The sequence below is a fragment of the Stegodyphus dumicola genome, chromosome X1 (assembly GCF_044657685.1).
Source record: "Stegodyphus dumicola isolate Sdum_Otavi_A_Nest chromosome X1, ASM4465768v1".
NCBI classification, from domain to species: Eukaryota; Metazoa; Arthropoda; class Arachnida; order Araneae; family Eresidae; genus Stegodyphus; species Stegodyphus dumicola.
This window is the reverse complement of record NC_140780.1, coordinates 19,090,110-19,118,012: the sequence shown is the minus strand read 5'-3', so window position 1 is coordinate 19,118,012 and position 27,903 is coordinate 19,090,110. Positions and strand designations below refer to the sequence as shown.

General features: G+C 32.0%; 1 protein-coding gene and 1 long non-coding RNA gene across 6 annotated transcripts in view; one reads left to right on the top strand and one right to left on the bottom strand.

The window, feature by feature from the left end:
• Positions 1-27,903, top strand: part of LOC118185645 (uncharacterized) — a 539,917-nt gene that overhangs the window by 293,411 nt on the left and 218,603 nt on the right. The window contains exon 1 of one of the 5 annotated variants that reach the window (XM_035355539.2): positions 4,481-4,566. The exons of the other annotated variants lie outside the window; for them this stretch is intronic. The gene's annotated coding sequence lies outside the window, so the exon portion shown is untranslated. Of the gene's footprint in view, positions 1-4,480; positions 4,567-27,903 lie in introns of those variants that run through there. 5 annotated transcript variants of the gene reach the window in all.
• The window catches only part of LOC146993099 (uncharacterized), a 319,314-nt gene that overhangs the window by 284,407 nt on the left and 7,004 nt on the right, over positions 1-27,903 (bottom strand). The gene's annotated exons all lie outside the window — the stretch shown is intronic.

Genomic DNA, 27,903 nt, shown 5'->3' with positions numbered 1-27,903 from the left:
CATCAGCTTCACGTAGTAACGACTTAGAATTACAAAAAATAAACACTTTTTACAAGTTTTAAAAACTGCGACAGGAAAACGCCAGATTTTTTTTTTCTCATTTCTTTTTAATATCTGATTCTGAAGGAAGTAGAAGTGGCTATTTGATAAATGACCTTCCTCATTTGCTCCCCGTCGGACTTCTCTGTTTTCCCTCTAATGATGATGTTTCATTAGCGAGCTGAAAGTTCTTTCGGCTGAACAACTATACATCCATCTTCTTAGGCTTGATTGCTCGTATTTTTGAAAAGCACGCATCGCATTAGCCTTAACGTTTCGATACGGCTTCTTACTTGTAAATAGGTAGAGCTTAGCGTCGTGCTTATATTTAACCACTACATCACGAAACGGATATACTCTGACAGTAAATCACACGTTTATATGAGTTTGAAACGGTATTTGAGACCTTTAAGAAATGGCAAAATAAATTTTCTTTTGCACAGCACATATGTTTTCATATACTGTTAATTCCTTATATATTTGAAGTTCGAGTTAATTCTATCTTGATAACACGATGCAGATATAGAAACTGATAAATGAAAATTTAAAAAGGATAGCTCTAGGACCTATCTGTTCGAGAATTTTCTGTCTGTGGAGGTATTTCTTACCTAAAAGGCCCTATAAACATGTTATACATCGAAAGAACCATAAAAGTTCAGTGGCTGGGAACCAAACCTAGGATGAACTACTAGTACTCAAGCGATTTTACCATCTAGCCAATGCATTCGCTCCAAAACAATTAAAAGCTTGCTTCTAACGAAACGCTGCATGAACATACGACACCACATTGCGGCCTCTATCTTGACGTGCAAAATATTAATTGTAATTTTGTACAAACATTAGGTTATTTCGGAAAGCAGGAGAGATGAAAAATGAGCAATGCCCTCGCCGGGACTCTACCCATAGACCTCTCGAATACGCGCTGAGCGTGCTGGCCATTACACCACGAAGGCATGTTAAGAAGGCGGGAGAAATAAATTATATACTCCCCCTTTTAAAGGGCGAAGGTATTAGGAGGTCCAATTCCCAAATCCTGGTGGTGGAGAATCATCATCCACCACCTTTTTTTAGTTCGAGCGCCAATGTAGAGACATTAGGTTATTTCGGAAGGCAGGAGAGATGAAAAATGAGCAATGCTCTCGCCGGAACTCGAACCACGGACCCCTCGAATACGAGCCGAGCGTGCTGACCATTACACCACGAAAATATGCTAAGAAGGCGGGAGAAATACCTTATAATTTATGTCTTTAATTTTCAAATAAATTTTGAACATCCATAAAATTTGGATTACTGATAGTGCAGATTTGAATCCACGATATTGGGAAAGCGAGTTTAATAGTATCAGACTAAGAGGTAAGTGTTGTATTTGTTCACTACATCTAATATGTTAAAACTGTAGATAAGAATATTTGGTTTTTTAATCCATTTTGATAAAATTCTTGAAAACGAATTCTTCATCTTTGATGACCAGCATAGCATAGCTCATCATAAAAGTACTAAAACATTATGCTACATATAATTTATTTGTGTTAGTATAATGTGTTGTGGTATGTTGTTCTTGCTATATTTTTGTCATCTGCGTATAATTAAATAATAAATTTTCGTATATCTTATGTAAAGCTGTGGTATTCCATAATCATCAGCATGAAAATGTGTTTCTTAAATAAATAAAATGTATTATTGTTTCATGTCGATTTATTTAATTTAGCAGTGGTATAATTTATGAAACAAATATCGTAATTTCATCTCAAATTCGATTCCTAAAATAAGCAAACATCGCACTCTCTAAGATTTATAGTTATCTCGAAAACTTAAACCCTCTATATAGATACATGAGCTTCGTAAAAGGTGTATTCATACAAATATTTATTCGTTCTAAGATTCTAGACCCTTCAGATATTTCAGATGAATGCTCTTGTGGATAAAAAATGTCTGTTATCAGCGAAACGGCCTCAACAGAGATCCTTGATCAAGGAAGAGTTTCAAATGAATTTCATGTTTTCCAGGAAATCTTGAGGTTCTTCTCATTAATCAAATTTGTTTACATTTCTTATAATTAATATATATATATATATATATATAATTTAGACATTAGCACTTGAAAAGTTAAGATGATTAATTACATATATATATATATGTAATAATAAAATTCCACAGTCAAAAATACACTTAAAATTCTAACTGTATGTTCTTTTCATTTTTAATGGCGACGTTCTCTTATTTGAAAGTACGTGGAATTAAATCTACAGCCCAGTAGTCAAGTTGTTTTTCCCGCCTTTTCTACACGTACAGTTATAGAATGTTCTGAAGATATTTAAAGCGAACTGGATTGGCTGACGAGGCTGACGTCCTTTCTTGGAAGCTCCGCCTTTCCAGAGGCTATAAAAGGACTCGCAAAAGGAATATCGGGGCTTTTTCTTAAACGTCATGATGCAGTAAACTTCATACAAAAAGTTATTAGTAATCCTTTTTATTAATCCGGATATCTGATTTTTGTAACTGCTATTTCTCCTGAATAATAATGAATGGATCCTGTTTTTTAAACTTATCGTCTGATTATTTGAGCTACGACTAAAGCTGATACATCACATATATATATAGATAGATAGATATAGCAAATCAAGATATAATTATAGTTAGATCAAAATTATATCATGAAAGTTGGGCTACTGCTACATATATATATATATATATATATATATATATATATTTGATCAGGATTTTATCACTACAGCCAATACATATTAATAATAAAAGAGTGAATGTATTATTTTATTCAGTCGTAGGTGTAAATATTTTTTTTCTCCTTTACCATGTGCCTTAGTGGTGTAGTTGAAATCACGGCTGGCTAACAGTCGTGACGTCTGGAGTTCGCGTTCCCATGGGCATCGCAGATGTTTGATGTTTCTCCACTTTAAAATATGCATCTATGTATATGACTGTACAGGTGACACCCGAATTAAAATGCAGTGGACAATAATTAGTCACCACCAGGGTTTGGAGACTTAGTCCCTTCTTTCCTAGTTTCCTTTAGGTGAGAAAGAATGTAAGGGATTTTCTTCTCCCTTACCTCGTGCTTTCGTGTTGTATTTGGAAGCAAATTAGGCTATCAAAAGTTTGAATTAGGGATTGCAATCCTTCATTTTTCATGTTTCTTGCTTCAATATAATGCTAATACACCAGTAGCACAATAAGTTTTTTAAAGTAATTTCAGTTAGTAATGTAGAATTTTAGAACTACTAAAGAGACCTGAGAAACTTGAATGAAGTTTATATCTGAAATAAAAAGTAAAATAGATGGAAGAAATAGGATACTGAATTACATTTTAAGCTTTATAATTCTGGAGTCAGATAATCTTTAAAATATTAAATAAATCCTTTTTATAACGAAGTTAATTCGTTGTTGGTAAAACAAAAATTATTCATTAAATAAGCATTTTACCACGCGCACTTACGTACAACGTAAGAATCCACTATGCATAATGACGATACTGAGAAACATGCAGAGATTCAAAGCAATTTCATTTTTTTTTTAACTTAGCTTTCCTTTCTTTGGAAGGGGTGCAGTAAAGCAACTCTCTAATGTATGCGATTTCTTTGTTTTAATATATACTGCACACATAAGAAAATAACTCTCTTCATATAAATATTAAAACAGAATATTTTGTGACCATTAGCATAAATGTATAACTCATTTTAACGTGGATGTGTTTTTCGTTTGTTCTTTGTCTGTGAAGAGTGAATAAACATCTTTAATGCAATAATCTACCTGACATAAAAAGATAAATATTTAAATATTTAATAACAATTCAAAAATCACTTCTCTAGATAATGAAATTAACACTCGCTGTTTTAATGCTACGAATTTAATTTAATAGTGTTATTAGGGCGAAGGACTCTTGTGGGACATAGTTTTCTTCCAGAAATGTTGCAGTTTAAATTATTTTTCTTCCGTAGAAATAATAATTAGCTATACTTGAAGATTAAATAATAAGCTGTGTAATTAAACATTTGACTTTTTTTGTTTTTTTTTTATTCTGTGACAAAGAAATCCATGCTTTTTTTTAATCAGAAATCTGTGCACATGGAGTTTTTTTAAATCAAGTTGTTGAAGACAAAATATATTTGCATCCAGTTATTTGCTAAGTCAATAACCGCTATTCATGTATAATGATATTGGAAAAATTCTCTGCAAGTATAGAGTAAAAGTGAAGTTCATTAATTTCTTAACTCTGAAGTCATTTATAAATTAGGTTATCTAAGTCTGATTGATCTCTTCCAATTAGTTTAAGCTTTTATTTTCATCAAAAAAAATTAGTGAAATAAGAGTTATCTTTCATTGCTTAAGATTGCTTGCCGACTTTCTATTAATAAGTCAGAACCTCAGTAGTAGAAATCACCAAAGATTTCATCGATCCACTTTTCAGATCCACATCATTGTTGAAAGAAACGCCTCACAGAGTACTGCAAAGCTACACAAAAAAGATGAGGAAGTGAAAATATAAAGGCGCTAGATCAGGAGAATAAGGTAGGTGCAATAAAAATTCTCAACTGAGTTGTTCACTAGCAGTTTTCTTTAGATTTACAGCATGGGGGCGAGCACTGTTTAAGTTAAAGAAGCAAACCGTGCAACCGGTCAGATCATTACTACTGTATTGCCTAAATTTGCTAAAAATAAAGCTCAGTATTAAGTATGCCTGAATTTGTTAGTGTATGTTCTTTTGTGTGATTGTGGCTATTTGTTACCTTCGCTTGAAATGCTGGTGGCTTATTACGATTTAACCATTTTTCCTGTGCTTCATATTGATGTGAAAATGTCATTTCTAATAACTGGTTATAAAACTGTAAGAAAAATCTTCCTCTGCATCCAAGAATACCCAAGTATCTAGCAAACAAAATGGCTGCTATAGCGGAGCACTAATGTTATCTCTTTCGCTTAGAGGATGTAGCTCCTGTTTCAAGGTTTTTATCCTATCTTTCGAGGCTAAGTGACAGGCAACGATGTTATGAGAACCTCATTGAACTGGGTCAGTTACGTATCCTTTTGGATGAATTTGTTCAGATGATCCTCATGAAACTAAATAGCGCAGAGCTCTGCGGGGTCCAATGAACCCCTTCCTAAAGTTACTAAAAGAATCGCTTAAAACCATTCCTTTGCAATGTTTTCTAATAATAACGACTTCTCTTAACTCAACAGAAAAGCCCTGAGCAGCTGTTCTGGCCTCGGAACTTTCAAGAAGAAAGTGAAGAGAAGCAAGTATCGAAAATGCTACCTTTTGCATAGGTGAACAAGAAGCAAGTGTCGAAAATGCTACCTTTTGCATAGGTGAACAAGAAGCAAGTGTCGAAAATGCTACCTTTTGCATTTTGTCTGAAAAGAAATCTAATATATCAGCAAGTTTAAAAATTATGAGTATATGCTGTAGAGGAAGAAAAGAACTGCAAGAAGCTACTTAACATTACGCTAGTAACAATTTAGGTTAATTCAAAGAAACAATGGAAGAAATTCGTATTTATTTTGCAACCCAAAAGTCATCTCAGCATTTTTCCAATAATCTGTTTTGTTATATTTTTTAGACTATTCCTGACATAATGACATCAATTTTATTTTATTTATATATAAGTTTTAATTAAAATATTAAATTTCCATTAAAAGGAAATTTTTAATTTTAAGAACTGTTATTTTCAGAATTCATAAAAATGTTCAAATAATCATCAATCATTTTTACCACAAAATGAGCATATCGAAATAAATTTTACTTATAATATGGAGAAGTAATATCATGCAAAATTCCAAACATTTCAGAACTTCCGAGAATTTTCCACTATATTCCTTCCTAAAGTTACTAAAAGAATCGCTTAAAACCATTCCTTTGCAATGTTTTCTAATAATAACGACTTCTCTTAACTCAACAGAAAAGCCCTGAGCAGCTGTTCTGGCCTCGGAACTTTCAAGAAGAAAGTGAAGAGAAGCAAGTATCGAAAATGCTACCTTTTGCATAGGTGAACAAGAAGCAAGTGTCGAAAATGCTACCTTTTGCATAGGTGAACAAGAAGCAAGTGTCGAAAATGCTACCTTTTGCATTTTGTCTGAAAAGAAATCTAATATATCAGCAAGTTTAAAAATTATGAGTATATGCTGTAGAGGAAGAAAAGAACTGCAAGAAGCTACTTAACATTACGCTAGTAACAATTTAGGTTAATTCAAAGAAACAATGGAAGAAATTCGTATTTATTTTGCAACCCAAAAGTCATCTCAGCATTTTTCCAATAATCTGTTTTGTTATATTTTTTAGACTATTCCTGACATAATGACATCAATTTTATTTTATTTATATATAAGTTTTAATTAAAATATTAAATTTCCATTAAAAGGAAATTTTTAATTTTAAGAACTGTTATTTTCAGAATTCATAAAAATGTTCAAATAATCATCAATCATTTTTACCACAAAATGAGCATATCGAAATAAATTTTACTTATAATATGGAGAAGTAATATCATGCAAAATTCCAAACATTTCAGAACTTCCGAGAATTTTCCACTATATTTTTATTTTCCACCTATTCTCAGCTAATTCGAGCAGTATTTACTTTCCCGTAAACAACTTTTAACTACTAACTGTTCTTACTAAACTAGAAACTATTCTTACTAAACCAGAAACTGTTTAACTGCTAACTGTTCTTACTAAACTAGAAATTATTTTTATTGTTTTTATATAGAAATTATATAATTTACTTCTATTGGTTATATAAGTAGAAAGCGTTCGAGAGCTAGCCTAAGGAGATAGATGTCTTCGTATAGCACTTCCTAAGGCTATCTGGCTCGTATTCACGTTGCACATGCTTAGAAACCATGGAAATCAATTATGCAGCTAGCCCGTTTGCCTTAGTTCGAACCCATGAAAGAACTGCCATATTTAATAGTCTTTAACCTCTAAACAACTGGTAGTACTACAGTAATGGAACGATTATCGAACTTCTTACTCATTCATTAACAGTACTTATTCTGCAACTTTGTATTCTTCAACCTTTATATGTTTTGTTGAACTCTTGGAGTCGTACATAGTGAAACCCATCCACCAAAGGTATTTCAAACTTTAGAATGCGTCAATGAAATAAGTCTGTATACTAAAATAAAAATATTTTTAAAAATCATGTTTTAATTTATCTTGAATTTAAAACACGATTTTTTTTCCATTTGTTGGACGTTTGGATTATTCTCTCAAGTTTGCTGTTCCATCATATATTATCAACAACGAATTTCATCTGACAAAGTGCATAGTAATCAAAAACAAAGTCCAATATTAAAAATCAGCGTAAATTTTTTTAAAAAATTTACGCTGATTCTAAATGTTGGACTTTGTTTTTGATTGTTATTCCGCGTAATATTTAAACTAAATTTTAAAAAGGCATAGTAATTTAACATAGCATTTTAAATTCTTAAATCGTTTATTTTAAACTACTCAAATCGATGTTTAAATGCAGCTGTAAAGCCCGCCTGCATTTTGTCAAGCTACTCATTACTGACACATTTACGAAACTCAGAACTACTGTACTACATACGTGCTTCATATTCTGCTATAGGAAAATACAGTACCGCGTTCACTCAACTGTAGCTTTTCTAAGTGATAGAGAAGAAGTAAATATGACATGTGATTTATCAGGCCTTAAACGTGGGATACGTTCAGAGCATTTCACTTAAAATTTGGAGAACTTATTCTGTTGCAAAACATTCAAAAATATTTTCACTCATACAGACCACTACAAGAAATAAATGCAATTCGTACCATGAGCTGCACTTCAAGACGCAAGTTAATCCGATTATTAGAATTAACTGTAAAGTAAAACGTGTAATATATAGGAAAGATTCATATTTTTATTTTCATTTTACGTGCCAGTGTCAATCAAAAGTTAAAGGGTGGTGTTGGTGTTTGTGTATTTAATTATGGCAAAGCACATTAGGGCTACCTACCTAAGGGGAGGGATGCCTTCGTGGAAGACTTTCTAAGGGAAACTGGCTCGTAATCACGTCACACATGGGGAAAACCACGAAAACGCCCATGCAGCCAGCCCGTTCGCGGGATTCGAACCTCGGACCTAACTACCAGTGCTCAGCAAAAGTTAAAGGGTATTTTTGTTTCAAAATATTTGTGTATATGGGAGAAGAATGTAATGGCATTTTTATTCTTCGCTCGTTGTAAAAATAAACGCCTTAGTAAACAATTTAGTAAATAAATTATAATTACTAATTATTTAAATAATTTAGTAAATACATCTTCGAATGCGCTGAAAGCTTGTAGATCGGTCCGGGATTGGAGTCCCGGCGAACGGGCTGACTTCGTAGGCCTTTCCGTAGTTTTGCCCATATGTAACGTGGATCCGGGTCATTTTCACTCCCCCCCCCCAAAAAATAACTCTACGAGGCATTCCTCTCCTTTCGTATAGTGCCTAATGGCAGAGTACATAATAAATGAATAATATGTGATAATATATCCGAATATATTTTCAGATGAGAACCAGAATGTTTAAAAGCGCAGTTATTTTCAATGGATTTAAATAATTTATTAAATAAATTGTAATTACTAATTATTTAAATAATTTAGTAAATACATTATTTTACTTAAATGGATTTAATCATGTTAATAAAATTACGTTTTTCATTCTAATAAATGTATGTAATATTATTCTTAAAAATATCCTCACTTAATAATTCTTATACCTGAAACGACATTCTTTAACAAATGTCGTAAATTTTCTCATTGGAGTAAAGCGAATACTGTGAGCCGATGGTCGTATATGATCATCATTATAATTTCAGAGTTATAATTTCAAATTATTCCTTTTAAGCGTTCATCTAATCTCACATAGTGGTTGTTTATCGGATAACCATTAGTACAATCGCGATAATAACATGCCGAGGTATTTCGAGATTCCTCAGAATTGAAAAGGCCTTCAAACTGAATTTCTATCTCTTCTCTCTGACTCTGACGCATCCTAATGTAACATTTTTTAATTAACTTACATAGGCTGACTTCCGTACTTTGGGATACCTGTGTTTTCTTTTGTTTATATACTTTTAATTGAAATAAATATGTACTAATGCAAAATTTAATTTGCCTACATACGGAACTTAGATTATTATATTTTGTACAAGAAAAACGATTGTAGAATTTTTACATTCGATTATCTACTATGACCAAATTTGCCTTAATGGAAAAGGCGTTTTTATACTGTATGCTATGCGTATTAATAGCTATGCTGCATAGTTTATAATATTGAAATTCCGTCAATAAATTAATTGAATTATGATATATATATTTGTAACAATAAAACTCCATAGTCAAGAATACACTTAAAATTCTAACTGTATGTTCTTTTCATTTTTAATGGCGACGTTCTCTTATTTGAAAGTACGTGGAATTAAATCTACAGCCCCGTAGTCAAGTTTTTTTTCCCGCTTTTTCTACGCGTACAGTTATAGAATGTTCTGGAAATATTTAAAGCGAAATGGATTGGCTGACGAGGCTGACGTCATTTCTTGGAAGCTCCGCCTTTTCAGAGGCTATAAAAAGACTCGCAAAATAATATCGGGGGCTTTTTCTTAAATGTCACGATGCAGTAAACTTCATACAAAAAGTTACTAGTAATTCTTTTTATTTACTCTGGATATCTGATTTTGTAACTGCTATTTCTCCTGAATAGTAATAAATGGATCTTGTTTTTTTTAAACTTATCGTCTGATAATTTAAGCTACGACTAAAGTTGGTAATACATCATTATATGTATATACGTTTCATTAATATCGACGCACGGATATGCTCACAGGCTTTCATTTTCCTGAGCACAGATTTTGAGTAGTTTGACACATTGATATTCTGCAACAGTAGTATGAATTTAAAACTAAAATGTTTCATTCGTCTTAAAAATGCTTAATTCGACCAAGAAACCTGTTGCTGAGAATTGCTGGGCAACTGATCGATCTCCTTCGAAATTCAAAAACACGAGCCAACTTAACGAACATGATTTGAGGAAGAGAAGAAGTGAATAAAGAGGATTTTTTTATGATTTCAAGAAGGCAACTTACATTCTTTCTTTTAATGTTCAGAATGCAACAAGTTAGGTAAAGAAAACTTCGTAAAGAAGGAAGCGCCAAATAGGGGTAGCTAGAACTAGCTGTTAGGATAAGCAGTTATAATCGGACTCGAAAAAATGATACTTAAACTGAATTAAATAATGAATGTAAGGAATTACGAACGTATTTATCATTAAAATATAAGCCCTTTTTTATGATCTGATGGTCTGTTAACCTATTATATTCGTACGTCAGGCATCCTCGTTCTTTTCTTTTGGGTAAGAAAACGAATCTTGCTCAACATACTCACGGCATGGGCAGGGTAAAATAGTCTTGCATCAACTTTTTATTAACAAACTGTTTCAGAGGAGGTAAAATGTACTTTTGAAGCCTCAAAGAACATATGAGAAATTTGCATTCTTGAGTATCTTCCAAATGCACAGAAATTATTCTCGCATATCATACTTCCCCTTTTTTACTAACTTCATAGATAAAAATTTGAGAAGGGAAAATTATGCAAATAATAAAATTCCCGAAGGACTTCGTTACGGTAAGAACGTAATACATGAAAAGTAGTTACCTACAGTCATGCATAAGCTGAAGGTAACTATTACAATCATTTTTTAAAAAAAAACTATATTCCAACAAAAATACGTCGTAATATTAACATTGCAATATCTAACCAGACCGTTGTTATCATTGTCTCTGCTACTACTTAGTCCTCAAATCATACATAAATAATTAGTGTGCGAACACTGCGAAATCATAGGCTCGAATGTCAGGTAGAATCTGTTTAACTGTGAGGGTCGGTTCTTGTATTAGGCTGGCATAAAGTTCAAGGAATTAGATAAGAAATGTTTGGCGTGATCTTCACGGGTATTTTGTGAGGGTTTGTCTTTGTTAGTAAGAGGAAAGCAAACACTATTTATATATAACTCTTCCTACTGCCTCCTTTGAAAATTAGATAATTCGCATAATTTTCCTCTCAACTTTTCGGAAGATAAAAGTCAGTAAAAAATGCTTTCAAGTAACTTTTATTTTCATAATATTGTTTATAGCGGCCGTGTATTTTACTATTTACAGAACATATATAATTGTATACATGTTATTCCATAAACAATCCGCACTGAAAAAACCGACATGAAAATATAGAAGTTTTTAATATTTTAACCAATCTGTCTTTTAAAAACTGTGCGTAGCTCTTTAACTTTCTTTTTCCTCCAAACTGATAACAATACTGAGAATCTAGAAACGAAAAATGAAAGAAATTCGAATAACAGTTTCACTCAGCAAATTCTCACGATTGAAAATTTTCACCGAACTCGGAAAATATCAGAAAATAATAGAACACTCCAGACATCGAACCGATTAATCAGTTACTTCACGGACCATAGATTTTGATAGTTTGAACCTTGTAATAAATAGTAATGAATTGATGCTGTCATCAGATTCACGGTCGCCCATTAACTGAACCGAGATTTTGTTCAGTTTTTGAAGCACTGATTTTTGTGTCATTAGGAAGTGCGGCGCATTACTTCACCTTCTTATTTATTCATCGCTGCATCGAGACTTGTGTTCAAAGCGAAGAGGCTGCTGATTAATGAGATAAAAGTTTTATTTATGGCGCCATTGGAGGTAAAACCCAGAGTATTTGGGGCTCCTCTGCAAAGCTAATTTCAGTTGTAACAATGGATGATTAAAGTCTGCAGCCGGATAATGCTTCACTTTTCCAAACACGTATTTTATTTCCTAATAAAGTCTGGACACTATTTTAATCTGAATGCACGAAGTTTTTTTGTGAAGTAAGATAATAAGTTTTTGTTTTTCGTCTCCAAGCTTAACTGACTTGCCTTGCGAAAACTAGCACTTTATAAACCATGTTATTTAGCCTTTCAGTAACTTCAATAACGGTAACTTTACAGTAATCCTAAAATTTCTACCCCAGCAGGAGTAGACTGGATGAGATTGCGGAACAGTGGTAGTTCGACTCGAACCAAACTGCCTCACAAGTGTTACCTGCAAAGGATGTTTCTGGTTTTCCTTATATAAACCTAAATAAGAACCAGTTTCCTCTAAAATGTCCTCCACGAAGAATGTCCGTGCACAAACGCTAAATATTCAATTAAAGCAAGTGAAGCGTATAGTGGGAACACAGCTTCCGCGTTGAAAGCATTGAACTACTGAATTCGTGTTTTCTATTTTCTATTCTTCAATAGCGCTAGACAATACAATACCACAGCCTATCCTGCTATGCAGCTAGGACAATACCACCACAGCCTGTCCTGCTATGCAGCTAGGACAGGCGTGTCCTAGCTGCATAACAGGACAGGCTGTAGTATCAAAGCGATAAGTGTAATGCTGGAAAATGGGTGTTCGTCATGGTGAGCCTTGGAGAACTCATAATAATGAGTACTTTTATTCTATGAGTGAAACTTGGGATATCCTTCATGATTTATGGCATAAAAACATTGGCACAATGTTTGGCGCTGGTGCGCCTAATGAAAGGTTCGTATATTAGTGGTACATAAATGTTCCTGCTGGCGGCTAGTACAACACGCCTGGGGAAAATTTAAAGTATATCGAAAGTGCACTTGTGTTTAACTCAGTGAAATTAAACTCGGTAAAATTATGTTTGGAAATGAGTTTTTCAAGTAAAATTATGTTTGGAAATGGGTTTTTCATGTGAAATTAAGTTTGGAAATGGGTTTTATACAAGAATCTGCTAAATAAACCCGACTACACTTCATTAAATGAAGAATGGCATAGAAAATAAATACGGATGTAATTTTTGAAATGAAGAATTATATTTTAATATAATTATTAAAATATATTAAGAATATATTTATTAAAATATATTAACAATATAATTTAAGAATATACTTATTAAAATATATTAACAATATAATTTAATAATATACTTATTAAAATATATTAACAATATAATTTAATAATATACTTATTAAAATATATTAACAATATACTTATTAAAATATATTAATTAAGAATATTTTTCATTAAATGAAGAATGCCAATGCATCTCTAAAAGCTGTAAAATTACAAAATCCAGTCACAACAAAATTTAGAAACAGTGAAGTAACTGCAGAGAATTTGATTTTCGTGCCACTATATAACCAACAAATTACGTGACCTCCGTATCCTTCCACAATGAATGTTTTATATGCCTAATTTAACTATCGAATATGTTTCATCTGCATGCTGGATAATTTTTTAATTGAGAGGAACATTTTCAAAATCAATAATAATATTATTATCAGAGTAAATATTTCTCATTAAGAAAGAGAATTATCTAAAATTATTGAAATTTATAAAAGCTAAAAGAGAGTCTTTATACATATTTATTTTCAAATTTATTTGCAGATCCTGTCTCAATAACTTCATGTTTTATTGTTCTTATTAAATAGAAATGCGTCTTGAAACAATTTCTGAAGTGTTTCGAAGAGCAACAGTGTTAGAACATGCAAACACAGACCAATACATAATTTACAATAGCGCTGTAAAACTTAATGCAAATAAAAGATTTTATTTACCAAGCCAAGAATAAAAATAGATTCATTCTTCTAAAACACAGTTTAAATCTAAATATTTACCAATAAGTTTGTATAAACATAAGAATTAGTTTTAGTACGTTTGTAAAGCTCAAAATATGCATGCACATCAATATTTTAAAAGGCCTTGCATCTGCTTTATAACAAATACTGGACAATGGGATAATTCTTGCAGCTCTTATAGTATATTTACAACTGAACTGTAAAAGAAAAAAAGCGAGGAGACTCGAGATAATATCTACTTGAAATAAATATCATAAGAAATTTAGAATTTAATTTTATTACATTCTCATTGGTTAATGAGCGTGGATAATTATTTCATTTGAATGGCTAAATTTAGATTTAACGAAAGCAGTGTTGATGCTGTTTAATACCATTTGTATTTTTGTTAAACAGAAGTTCCGGTAACTCTTTTCCCAAAACAAGCAGCTTCAGAGACTTTTGTACTCTACTTGCTGTTAAACTGCTATTAATTACGTCATCTTCTTATTTGCATAGTGATTAGTGTTGAAGGATGTGGAATGGATGCACTACGAAGATTGTCTTGTGAGAATGCTAATTTCTTCTAAACCAGGCTGGTACTAAGTCTGAAGTTCTGCAATACGAATTAATTATGTTCTCTTTTTATTTACTTAAAAGTTTGCTAAGTATTAGATGTTCATGGTAGAATTAATACTGGATGTTCAAGGCAGAATTAATAATAAGCATTACTTTAATTATTGATAATCAAATTATCGATACTTAATACTCTCTTATTTGATCTATCTTTTCTAATATGACTGATCTATAGCAATCTTTGAGAACTATAGCAATATGCAGTTAGTATCTCATCCAGTAAACAATAGAAAACACAGGTTTCATTTTTAAGGACTTTTTATTTTTTAATTCTGGAAGATTGATTTAAGGTTTTGCAATTAACTGAGAATTTGGCTTTTATTAACCTAAACTTTTATAAACATTAAATCATAATTCAAATAATAAGTTTCAGGTTTGCGGACTAAGGAAACAGGACTTCTGTTAACATGATCTTACCTATAGAGTCTAGAACTTTTGAACACACATATTTTAATTACAATAATTACAATATTGGCTAATCTTTGGAATATGGTAACAGGTTGTTTGGAGACATTTTGGTAAGACGATAAAGGTTACTAGCTAGGACTTTAGCAATAATCTGAGAGGTACACAGTTTGAATCACAGATTATTTTGTTTCAGAGAAATGAAAGATCGTGAGACATGTAATGTGACATTTTCCGGAAAATTCCAATCGTGATTTTAGCTAACAAGCACTTAGAAACACTTTCCCTGCTAAAGTGCAGAAATGCCCACTTATTTGTTTGGCGCTTTTTACAAGAGTAAGAATTGGATTTTTGTCAATTTTCTTTGCCTTTTTAAGTAAAAGTAGGTCGATGTGTACATGGATAAAGTCAAGAGTGTGCGCAATGCCACTTTTGTGCAATTCTGGGATGTTTTATAACAATTATAATAACGATTATAATTTAATTTTGTACACCAGTGCATACATGATAATACATACCTATATATGTAAAAACTAATCGCATATTAAATAAATAATCAACAGAGATTTAATTCCATTATCATTTAGTGTATTTTACAAGAAATTCTGACTGACTGTTAATAGTCTTTCGCACTTTTAATAGTTAACAGTCTTTCGCACATCATAAAACTAAATCTATAAATACTATTCGCATACTAAAAAATTCATTTAAGTTTTTAATCATACAAATAGCTATGATATTTTACAAATGATCTTAATTTACTGCTAAATTAGCCTTTCCTTAGAAGGTCCTCTAAGGAAGATAGCCCTTGCGTGCTTTGCGGTAATTAAATAAGCCAAACTAAGCCTAGTGGTATTTCCACTTGTGTGCTTTCTCCATACAAGTAAATGTTCTTTCAATCTCAAATTACTTTCAAAAGTTGTAAATTTCCATTGGCACTTTTAGCTAATTCACAAGGTATTGATATATTTCTCGCAAACATAGGCCTTGCAGAATGTCAACACCATCCCCCTAAGGGCAATACGACCTCATGGATTGATTCACTAGAGACTAGATGCATGCATACCCTTGAAGGAAACCGGCTAAAGTCTTAGAAATCCACATTACTCTTGAGCTCTCGAAAGACAGAATTTCGACTAGAATTGTCTCGCATCCTCTTCTCTTAATAGTTGTCTGATCCAACTATTATCTATAATGCAATTGACGTTGGTACAATACTGCGCTATGTTTCTATTTTATGACGAGATGTGATGGATATATTTTGCGACTGCCTTGCGATTTATACCAAGCTTCATCGCTCTGAGCAACGCATTTGCTTAAATGCATGATAAAATATAGCGCTGATAGAGTAATAATCTCGACAAAGACAACTAAATAATTGGTGAATGATGAGTATTGAACTTAATAAATGAATGAGTTGAATGCTACACAATACTGTAACGAAATGAAAATAAAACATTCATTAGGCTGGATTTATATTAGGGCCTAGATAGATACATATTAAAATTTAGCCATCACCAGATTTATAATAAAATATTTGTATGTATTTGTAATAATACGTTATTTTATTTTAGCATAGCAATGTCATCATTTTTTGAAATAGTAAAGGTTTAGTTTTGAATTTGCATAATATAAAGATCGTAAATTTTTAAGGGCATATACAACATGAAAATAACTGCAAGATACAAAAATATTTGCGAATGATAAAAATTACTTCGAAATTTTTTTAAAGAACTGATTAGTTCTGCCATTAAAATGTATTTGCTGGTTAAAATGTGTTATAAGATGCTAATCTTTTTGGCAGAAATAATTATAGTTAATTTACAGTCAACATCCTTTATATATTAATATACAATTTATGAAATATAGTGTTGTAATACACGTATCTATAATTCATCAGTCTATTTTATGATAATAAAACTAAATTTTATTTAAAATAAGTTTATATTCAAGCGTTCTTCCTAACGTAGACGGCGTTACTGTTATGTATGCACTATTTCTGGATTCATTTGTTCTTGAAAGATATATCTGCATGTTTCTAGGAAGATTACAGTACCTTAGGACTAGTTGCAATTTAATTAGAACATATGATATGCAGCTAAGTATGAATATAAATAATATGTACCCTATTTGTACTCTTTATGACGAAGGGAATTTACTCTAAAACATTTCACAAGCCAAAGCAGCATTAAATGATACCAAAGAAGCAATTTGCAAGCCAAAGCAGCATTTACTATAAATTGCTGCTGGAAAAGAACTTGAGTTCTTTAGCAAAAAAAAAAATTAGTTAACTCATTCCATACAATATACAGAATTTAAAATAGCACTAAAAGAAAGAAGGACATTATAAATACATAGCCGAAATAAATAGGAATAATATATAGTTTCACCTGTCAAAATAGGGAACAGAGCGAGTAAACTGGAAAGCTTTGATGTAATTATAGTGAAGATGCTAAAGTGAACTAGTAAGTGAGTAAGTACACCGCTATGATGGTTTCCGACCACGGAAGTCAACCAAACGGAATTATATACCATCACAGCGGGGGAAATCTCCAAAGCTAGTATTGGATATTATGTACTAACAGCAGTTTCTATATTTTACATAGTCGCTCTTGCTCAAAATTAATTCATATCAATCATCGTACTGAGTAACTGAAACAATCGCTCAGATTTATATTTCTTATTGAACGAAAACAAGCTTTACTATTCTATGATGAACTTACCAGTAGTTCGGGGATTATTTAGCTTGAAAACTGCAGACTCCAAGCGTTATCCTGGTTACCTGCTTTGAATTCCGATCATTTCAAACATATTATTCACAGTGGTTTCTTCTTATGCAGTGTATTGAGATTTTCTCTATTTTACCATGGACTACTCTATTTCTCAGTGTGTTAGACATCCACAGTGTGCTGGTTTCTTGTGTTATACAAGAACCTAATACAAGAACCTGGAGAGGTTCTTGTATTAACACAATGAAAGTAATAATGGTCTGTGTTACCTTCCTTTCCGCATTCGCAAAAGGGAGTATATCTAAGTCCGAATTTGTTGACGTATACTGGGAATGGCCCATGACCTGTCAAAAATTGTGTTGAACTAGCACGGTGGGTCTTGGCAATAAGCGAAATGTCGTTCGTTCCACCTCTGACCTTCTACTTTACGAATTTTGTAGCAAGCTTATCAAAGTTATTCGTTTAATGCGAGACCAAGGAAGTTCAGTTGGTGGTTGTAGTAATTCCCTACCACTAGCTGCCTACTTGGCCAGAAGGCCAGCGGCTTCATTGCCTTGAACACCTGTATGAGCGGAAACTCATTTGGAGTGGGTCTGTGAGATGGGCATTGTCATAAGCTGTTTTTGAATTTGGTATACCAGGATACTCCCGTCGGAGATTCGTAGTGACCGATGCAGAATAGGGTGTAGGATAGAGAGATAGTCGCTGTTTTTTGCATCAAGCACTATGTCTTAAATTTCGATACCTGACTACCGCTACTTTAAGTGTCGACATTTATTATCTGCTCTAGATGATATGGAGTGCGACAGTATGCTTGACTGCTCAGAATGAAAGATTTTTTCTCATTCAAAATCGCACATTTCTTGGTAAACAACAAAAATATCCTAAACACATTTCCTGAACTTAAGGACAATTAGCAATTTTAAGGTCATACATTTATTCAAAAGTTGAATTTTTCAATTTTGCTAAATTACTTATTTTTGAGAAAGTGAAAAATGTCTTCATATTTCAGTCATACACCGAAACAAATTGATAAAGTTATTTCAAATAGCGAGATATAGCTATAAAGAGAACTTTCATGAAATGTGTTTGAGATAAAAATAATCTACACCTTTTTGATTTAAAAAAAATTTATGCCTTTTTGTGTGTTGAATAATTAATGATAATTTTATTATGCATTACGCTAACTTAATCTAATGAAATATAATATTCAGCTACAGATAATAACAAATTATTACCACCAAGAATAGCTTTAATATAATGTATAGAAATTTAGATTAATTTTTAATCGTATGCTGTCTCCAAAAGGAGATACGCCAGTCAATAAACAAGCTTTTTTTTCGAATAATTAATATTTTTCAACATATTAACTTTGTATCACTAGTATGGTTCTGTAACTGGCAAGATATTGTATTAATGAAAATTTTTGTGCAAGTGTTAATTGTTGCAAAATTATCAGTAAAATATCTGAACTTACCAAAAGAATTTAAAGGAAAAAATATTAAGATTTCTTAATAGAGTGCTATAAAAATTTTCATATGTGAACAAGGTGTATTTTGTTAATGATTTGTCTTCATAAGCATGCGGTTTACAAGCATAAAACTTCTGTAAAGAGTACTGAGATGTTTTAAAGTTGCATGTACTAACATGAAACTGAGATTTTCTTGCATATCGAAAATAACTATTTTCTTAGCCCTTTTACGTTATGCGTACAAGACGGTCCTTTTTCGAATGTTAGCTAAGGTTCAAAGTATTCCTTTGAAAGCATAATGTTGTTATCCAGACCTCCCAGATCACTTGCATTCCGAAGAGTCATCGAAATTTATTTAATTATCATAACAAATTTATTTATTTACTTCTCAGATTAAACTCGTATCTGTCTTCGACAACATCCATGATTTTTATTCCTCGGACTAGCTTTTTCTTCGCCTTCCTTCTTCTCATGCGTTCTTTTTTCCTCTCGTCAAACTAGTTCTAGGGTTGCCGCTCTTTATCTCAGTTCGATAACTGATCAGCCCAAAAAAGTACAGGCCCAAAAAATCTCCAAGCAATCGTCAAGACTGTATAACATTTCTTTGGGCTGCGTTATTTCAAAATTAATCTTTGACACACGATTTACGTTTAGGCCGCATGTATTTACATGAAAAAGGTGCTTCATCTAACATTAATATTAAATTTTGCAAACCAAAACCAAACAGCAATCGAAATAAAATGGAATGATAATTTCATTAACAACCACATTACAATCTAATCATATCTTCTCAGATTTAAATTGCTGCTGAAATATAATCCACTGCTTCGCTTTCACCGTTATGCATACATTCTTTTGAGAATATGTTAAAAGCCCTGTATTGCTTCAATGTGTTTGTCTAGGAAATTTCGGTTCAAAAAAGATCTGTAAATCATTCATCTTCTTCAGTATCTTCAATGCTCAACTACAAATACTTTATCCCGCACACACATATACACACACGTTTATATTTATATATATATATAATATATAATATGTAAAATCTACCTTTCAAATAATAAATTAATAGTCCTTTAACTTCCGTTTCAATCTAAAAGTAACGGCAATAAATTTGTCTTCCTGCAGTTCTGATGCGCACTAACCGATGAAATCTGAACCCAAAATCCTGTACATTAAAGTATCATGTGATCTGAAATGGAATTCGCATAAAAAGGTCAATTACGTAGCATCTCTCTCTTCTTCTTTTCGCTCGTCTTTTCTGCTACTTTCTGCTGTGTCTCTAGCTACGCAAAGTTTACTTTCATAAATTTATCCATAGTTTAAAATAAATTGAACAAAATAAGAAAGTGCGTAGCGCATCAACAGTTATAATGTGAATTATCAAAAAATAAAATTATGTGTATAATTTAACGTTCTTCGAGTGTCATCTTACTAAATACGCAGCAAAGTCTTCGAGTTATGATGCAGTCCTCTCCGACCCAATCCATTGCACGTTTCGCTACCAAGTCATCTTATCGCAATAAGAAAGCAGTTTTATTACATCTAAATTAATATTACATATATATATATAAGCATATGCAAGACTAATCTGTAAATGAGATCATGTTTTGTAAGTTTGCTATCGAATCTCAAAAAACCCGACACCACATTTGAACTTTCCTGAATTCCACGGATACATGTATTCTTGCTTTTACCATTAGCTAATTTATTTAAGTTCAATATTTTTAATTTTTTGCATATTATGATAAAGTCACAGGACCATCTGGTAAATACGATTTCTAAATTAAATACCTACTGCATACGTACATATTATATTATTTTTAAGTCTCTGTCTATAATACGCTCTATTTCAATACACACATATATATAAATTTAAACTATCTTTCATAAATTAAATTACGACTGAATACAATTGGGGCTAAAACATCTCCTAAAGCTCTTTAAAGAAACAATTTACTGGGGATTGCGAAGGATTATGTGACACATCTAAAATTCAGTCTTTAGTTTATCTCTCTCCATATATTCTGTCTTCTAGAAACCATATTTTTTCCATTTATTATTAAATTATGCAAAGGCCTTTCAGCTCGAACGTTATTATTTTTACCAATTTATCTAATAGCATTTCATGCATTATTGTAATTAAACGTTTTTTAAGTCAAAAGTTCAAATAATGCCCAACCCTAACTTTTCTGCTAATCTATACTATATAACTTACGCGGATTCAATAGATTTCATCAATTCTTGACAAGAATTAGCACGTAAAATAGCAGAATAGATTCGATCACTTCGCATTCGAAGTGAAACAGAAATTAAAAGAAGAAATAAACTAAGTTAATAAATGAAATTGCGAATGCAATTTGCTTTAAGTTGTTTAGCACGCCATCAAACGTTATAGAAATTGGATGACATTATTATCTTTATCTCTGCATCCTTGAACGTTTAGTAGTTCATTTCAGCTCAAGGAAGTTAATGAATGTATCGTACATTCGTTATTGTTTTTCGAAACAAATCATTCGAGATCCGTAATCTATTGAGAGATATAGAAGTTTTAAATTAGCGAAACTTCCGCCATATTCAGTCAAAGTTTTCTTTTCCCTTTGTTATTCAGTCACAGCTATGTAATATAAACTAAGAAGGCAACTGCATGAATCCTAACTTCTGTTTATCTTTTTAAAGACCGCTTTAAGCTAATGTGAATAAATAACTACCGGTAACAGCGTACTATATATTATGTCATTATTTATTTCTAAGGAAATATTCTGAGTTGCCAATAGGTCGTGTTTCTCAAAATCCATTTATTTCAGACAGTTCACTAATAAATAAAGTATATAATATAAAGCGAAAGAACACTTAGTGCAAATGAGAGTTAAATTTTCTTCACATGCTCATTATCAAATTTCGTTTGCAATATTGTTGAATAATATTAATTGGGCATAATAACGTTGACGTACTTGTCACAATATCAAATATCTTGGACTCTAACACTGTGTTACATACAGTCTTAGATGTGGATATGTTATACATATGCAAGAGGTTTTAGCACATCAGATGTGGCACTTGTACTAATAATCTAAAACAGTTGTTGGCAGTGTTCCCACTTTTGTACTATAAAACTCAAATTAAGTATAACCTTTTAATTATCCCTTAGTAATTTCATAGTACTCTGGTAGTTACCTTCTGAATTAAACACTAAGGTCAAACGAACTTCCCCAAGAATTTTCATGTGTTTCTCTTTACTCGCCAATATTTTTCATTCAATGTCGTATAGCCCCAGTTCAATCTTGCGACCTCATTATCCATTAAAACGGTATTATGAAGTTAATTGTTGTAAATATTTTAAAAATTAAATTCATTTGCCCATAATACCTTCTATGTAATTTTCTACTGAAGAAATAAATAATTTCTTTTCGTGGTGTTTACCATTTCTTGGAATTGTGCAAAGCATGCTAAGGCTATTCGTGTAAGGGATACCTTAGTGATGGATTTTAAAAGGGTCCGTGTTACGCGGCGAAATATAAACAGCTATGCATTCAGAACTTTCGCCAGTATTTGAACCTGCGTCGAACTATTATTCGTAAGCGACTTTCCCGCTTGCTAGTCTTTGATACATGTACATAATAACATCATATAGTAGAATACTATATTGGGTATTAAGCCTATTATCCAAATTGGTATATAAGGAGCTTTGTTCGCATTTTCTATCTAAAATATTCTAGACAGGCTTATTTGCTTGTTATTTATCCCATCCGATTGATAGTAACATGAGATCAAATCTCTGATATCAAAACACGCCTGCGAAATACGTAGTGCCAAGGGACCAAGATTGCGTCTATCTTGTATAACCTTGTCACCTGTATGTGCCCAAGGCACATACAGGTGAGCATATTGGGGGGGAGGGTGTGAGGGTCTTCCAATCTTTTGCCCTACCAGCAACCTCTCAAGAGAACTTTGGTTCAGTACGCATAACCATTCTTCCGGCAACCATACTCACAACAATAGTTTCTGTCAAGTAACGCCGCCATTTTCGGTATTCGTCCTGTTTTGTTGTATTCCACGTTCCAACGGTTTTTATATACAAATCGTGATATTTTTGCCTTAAACCTAGTGTTAAAATACGAGCTTGTGGAATTCGCCAGCAATGGAAGAAACTGCAGTAAAATTTCGGCAATAATACAGAATTTTTTTGAGAATTTTCTAAAGGGAATGTGTTTTATAGAAAACCGCTGTTGTCAAAGATTGCACGAAACCGAGTCTCTGTAATTCTCTGATTTTTTTTAAGTGAAAACAGATCGCTGTGTACTTCGGGAGAAGAATAACGCAAAAAAATGCAGAAAGATTTGAAGAAGAATTTAAGTGTTTTATTTTTTTTAGTCTATGCCTTAATTAACAATTCAAATCTCTATTTTAAATTGCTAAAGTATGTTTTCTGTTCCTTTGTTGATATTGTTTACCAAACTTACTTTAAATATTGGTAGTTTAGGTATCTTTCTACCAACGAAGGCGCGAAAACTATCTATCAGCTTGCATATGATAAGTAACTTTTACATTTTGATCCGTAAAAAATCGCCAAATTGCGCCAAAATGGTTGCGATAATATAAGTAAGTACCTAGTCACCTGATATCGACTAATTTTGGCAGCATTTGTACAGTATTTAAATACATAATCTCAGTTGGCTAAGTTTCTTTCGGCTTTCATGTTTTTTTTTCAATTTATTATTATTACACAAAGCATAACATGATCACAGAAAAGCAGCAAGCAAATGCGATTTCCGAATAAAAAAATGGCCATTTTAATCAGCCTTTCTATACTGTCAGCAGTTGCAACTACACATGCTAGCATGTTTCACCTTTCATGAAAATTTAAGGTTTGTTTTGTGCTTCCTTTATGACATATCAGTTTGAATGTGTAGCATGTGTTTGTGCGTGCACTTTGTGAATTTCTGAATGTATATTTCATGCATCAACTGCTTTCACCTTAGTGCATTGGTTTATTTTCATATGTTAAATTCAGCGATTGCTGAAGAATTATGCACTGTTTCTACCATCAACCAAAATATTAGGTTTTTAGCCTACAGTAAATTACGATCTGGAAATACGTTATTTTGAACATTCAAAGTACTACATGTTTCTAATAAAATTGAAGTCACTTTTAGACAAATCCTCTTGATTGACGTGAATATTTCGAGAACTAAGATCAAGCCAATCTTGGTAGTAAAGTTATTGTAAATCGATAGTACATAAACATTATAAACATGTTAATTGTTATTCTATAAAAGTAATCAAACAAATTACCATTCTAACAAAATACGTGCACACAGTACAGCCTTAAGATTGTTAATTCACTAAAGCATCATTAACGGAGTTGACTGTTTTGGATTTGTAAATGTTCATATTCACGTTCCTGCGATTATTTTGATCGGCAAACTAAGTTTTGCAAGTACTCCAACGAATTGTAATAATATTCTAGGTAACAGCCATGTAATCATGAATGAGTGCATTTTCCCTGTTCGAGTGTGGTGGGGAAGAAACGTGACAAATGAGAAATGATTATTTTGAAACACGTAAACCTATTGTTTGGGGGGATGGCTCCAAAATAAACTCTTCTGCACTCAAGGAAAAAAAAAGTTCAATTTAAAATTACATCAAAAGATCCTTCGAGTAACTGCAATTTAACTTAATTTGCAACAAATTTAATCAGTTGCAAATGTTTTAGCTAAATGTTGAATGAAAATTAGTATAAAAATCGTAATGAAGCTTAAATGATAAATTACTCTTCTTCTAAATTAGTGAACTTTTTTTATCTTTAATCTAATCGATATTGACATTACTTAGTGCTCCTGAAAAGATACTTATTTTCTCAGATCGAAGCAACAAAGATCTGTGTAAAGAGAAAATAGCAAATGAATTTCAAATGTGCTAGAAAAGTATGTAGACCTGTTACGTAAGCTAAACAGTATTCTGAATGCAAAATTAAAGGCACTGAATTTCAGGCATTACTCTTCTCCTATTAATTTGCTACATGGAATTTGCGATATATATTTAAATACTTTTCCTTATTAATTGTTCAAATAAACTGCTATAATTCTGTTTAATTTTAATATTAGATAAATGCGTAAAAACCAGCTGCAGGTCGTTTTTTATTGTTTAGCGATATAACGCAGTCTTTTTTTTCAATAGCGTCTTAATAGCGTCTTTTAATAGCTCTCTTAATAAAGCCTTTTAAGTTCAGAACTGCTTGAAATTAGCAAACTACCACTGGAAGTGTCGCATTTCATATACTCAGAGGCAGAGAAGATTACGTGCTTCCTATGAAGTTTATTTGCTGTAGATTTTATTTTGCAGATATATTGTCAGACCGAAATTAGTGCCAGAAATTGGTTGAGCACATTTAATGTAAGCAATCACCTAGAATTCGTTTGTAAACTCCTTTCAGAAGCTTATGCAAAATGCCATTATATTTGAGTGCAATTAAAATATTAGTATTCGAACCTAAATCTTTTATAAAAAATTAATTAATGTTTCGGGTCTTGCGTTGTATTGTTAAGACAGCCATTTGTCGAACTCTCAAAACATTCGTTATAGCGTAATAGTGTGGGTAAATTTATTTATGTAATTTAATGTACACCTAGAAGATTTATAAGATTTTTATTTAGCTTGAATATTCATCCAGATAAATTTATTCAATTATTTTGGCTGAATTTTTAAGTAATATTTTTCTTGCTTTATTGCGTATTTCTTGCAATTAAAACAATACATTGTTTCATATGAGAAGTAATCACTAAATGATTAATAGTGTAAAAACAGTTATTGCATGGACTTTGAAACATCGTTTCAAATTTTTTAAAATTAACATCAAGTTCTTTTGCATTGAAGCGGCCACATATTATGCAAAGGGCTCTTACATTCTGCTTTCTTATTTGCATTTGCTATTTTATCCTATTAAATGAGAGGCAACTGTGCTTTTCTTAAAGAAAGAAAATTGAAGTTAAACATCAGTGCTAAATATTTATTTCAAGCATTATTCTAACACATAATTTTTAAAGAAGCTGAAATTTATTTTTACCCAGGTCTTACACGGAAATTTTGTAAATAACACCGAATCCCAGGGAAAGTTCAACAATTCATATCTGAAATTACAATATGTTCACAGATTTTTATAATTCTTTTATAAGGATTTATTATCCTCCAAATCAGTCTGATAATCGTCGATGTAGATAATGATCTACAGCTATATTTTATAACAGTAAATTGCAAAGAAAATTTGTGTTGCTTAGACGACATTTAAGTTTGGTTTGGCTTCATTGATCTGATTTATGGCAAAGCACTGTCTGGCACAGGGATCCCCTTCATGGAACTTTCTAAGCGAGAGTTCAGGTACCTAAACAAAACGATAGCGAAATTTTTCCTAAAATTTTCAATAGAATATGAAAATTATCTTCTTTGAAATCGTTGTCCCGTTGTCACTGTATTTTAGTTTCTAAAAAAAATGACTTGGTGTAACATTAATTGCATATAAAAATGTGTGATTTCTTTATTTTTGCCAATGTTAGGTGTTACGCCTTGAAAGTTGTGCGAGTGTTGGCGATGACCAACTTTGGAATTTTAGCCAGCCCCTTGTTAACTGACTGTTCAGTCAGTCTTTCTGTTTTCAGCACTGGCGTAGTATCTGCCTTTAGCTTAATTGGAGCTAAGGTATTCATTTTAAAGTAACTCATGACTATAGTGCTATCATTATCTAAATAAGTAAGATGTGTTTTATTTGTACATGTTATAATTAAAAATGTTTTATAGATACAGGCGAAATTGTTTTTAAATTCTACTATGTTTTTGTGTTCATCCAGCTGATGCCGGTGCTCGCTGAATGGTCTTGACATGCAATAACTGTTTAACACAATGTAAAACCCAATTTTTAAACAAAAACATGTATACTTTGAACATTCTACTGACTTTAGACAAAGATAGCACCAGATCCATAAGACACTTTAAGGCAATTATGAGCCCCTATCTCCAATTAAGCTAAATGTACACCATATCTAAGCAATATAAAAAGCAGACAGAGTGACTGAACCGTGAATTAACGAGTGGCTGTCGAATATTCAAAGCTAGTGGCAACCAACAGTCAAGCAGCTTTCTAGGCACAAACACGAAGGGAAATTTGGGAGAGGAAGAATTCAAGGCTAGGGATACAAATCGCGGTTAGTTTGCTATATTTAATTAATAAGCACCTATATCCTCTCGAATTTCATTATAAAATTTTGCTCTATTACATTTTTAAGTACTTCTGCTTAAATATTTTATACGTAAATAAATCTAGCGATGTGTTCAGTTTATCTTAATAGCTTTAGCTCACAGCGCTGTATACCATATGGTACAAAGTAAGCGAGACAGCTGCTTAGGTAAATCGCTTTTACTGCCTTGTCATGATGTAACAGAGTTCAGACACATTATATAAATACATGAAAATAAAATATTGCATGTTTAAGTAATATGATAAATTAACATAACTGTAAAATATTACTTAATTGTCATAAGAAATTGTGCTTAAGGGGGCTCATACACCTTAAACCCCTTATGATCATCGAATATGTGACTGTTGCAAGAATTGGAATAACTTATTTATTTTAAAAGCAATTACTTCCAACTTTTTATGGCTGACTACATAATATATCCTTTCTGAAATCGTAATCAGAAAGTTTGTCTTGCCACAAATCCTTTTGTAATCTAATCCGCTTTAAGACAAGAATTTTCGTCATGTTTCCACTTTGCGCGCACAGTTTAAAATTATCTGTTGCATTATTTAATTCCATAGTTTATATATAGCTTTTATAACATTTGAAAACTACTGTAAACCAAAAACAAACTGAGAATTTCATGTTAAAGTTTTATTTTATTTGGAGTTGAGTTTATAAAATGTATTTTATTAAAAAAATCTGTAATGTTTTCGAGCATAAAATTTTTTAATATTAAAATATGCATCAGATTTTTGGTTCAGTTAGAAAATAGTG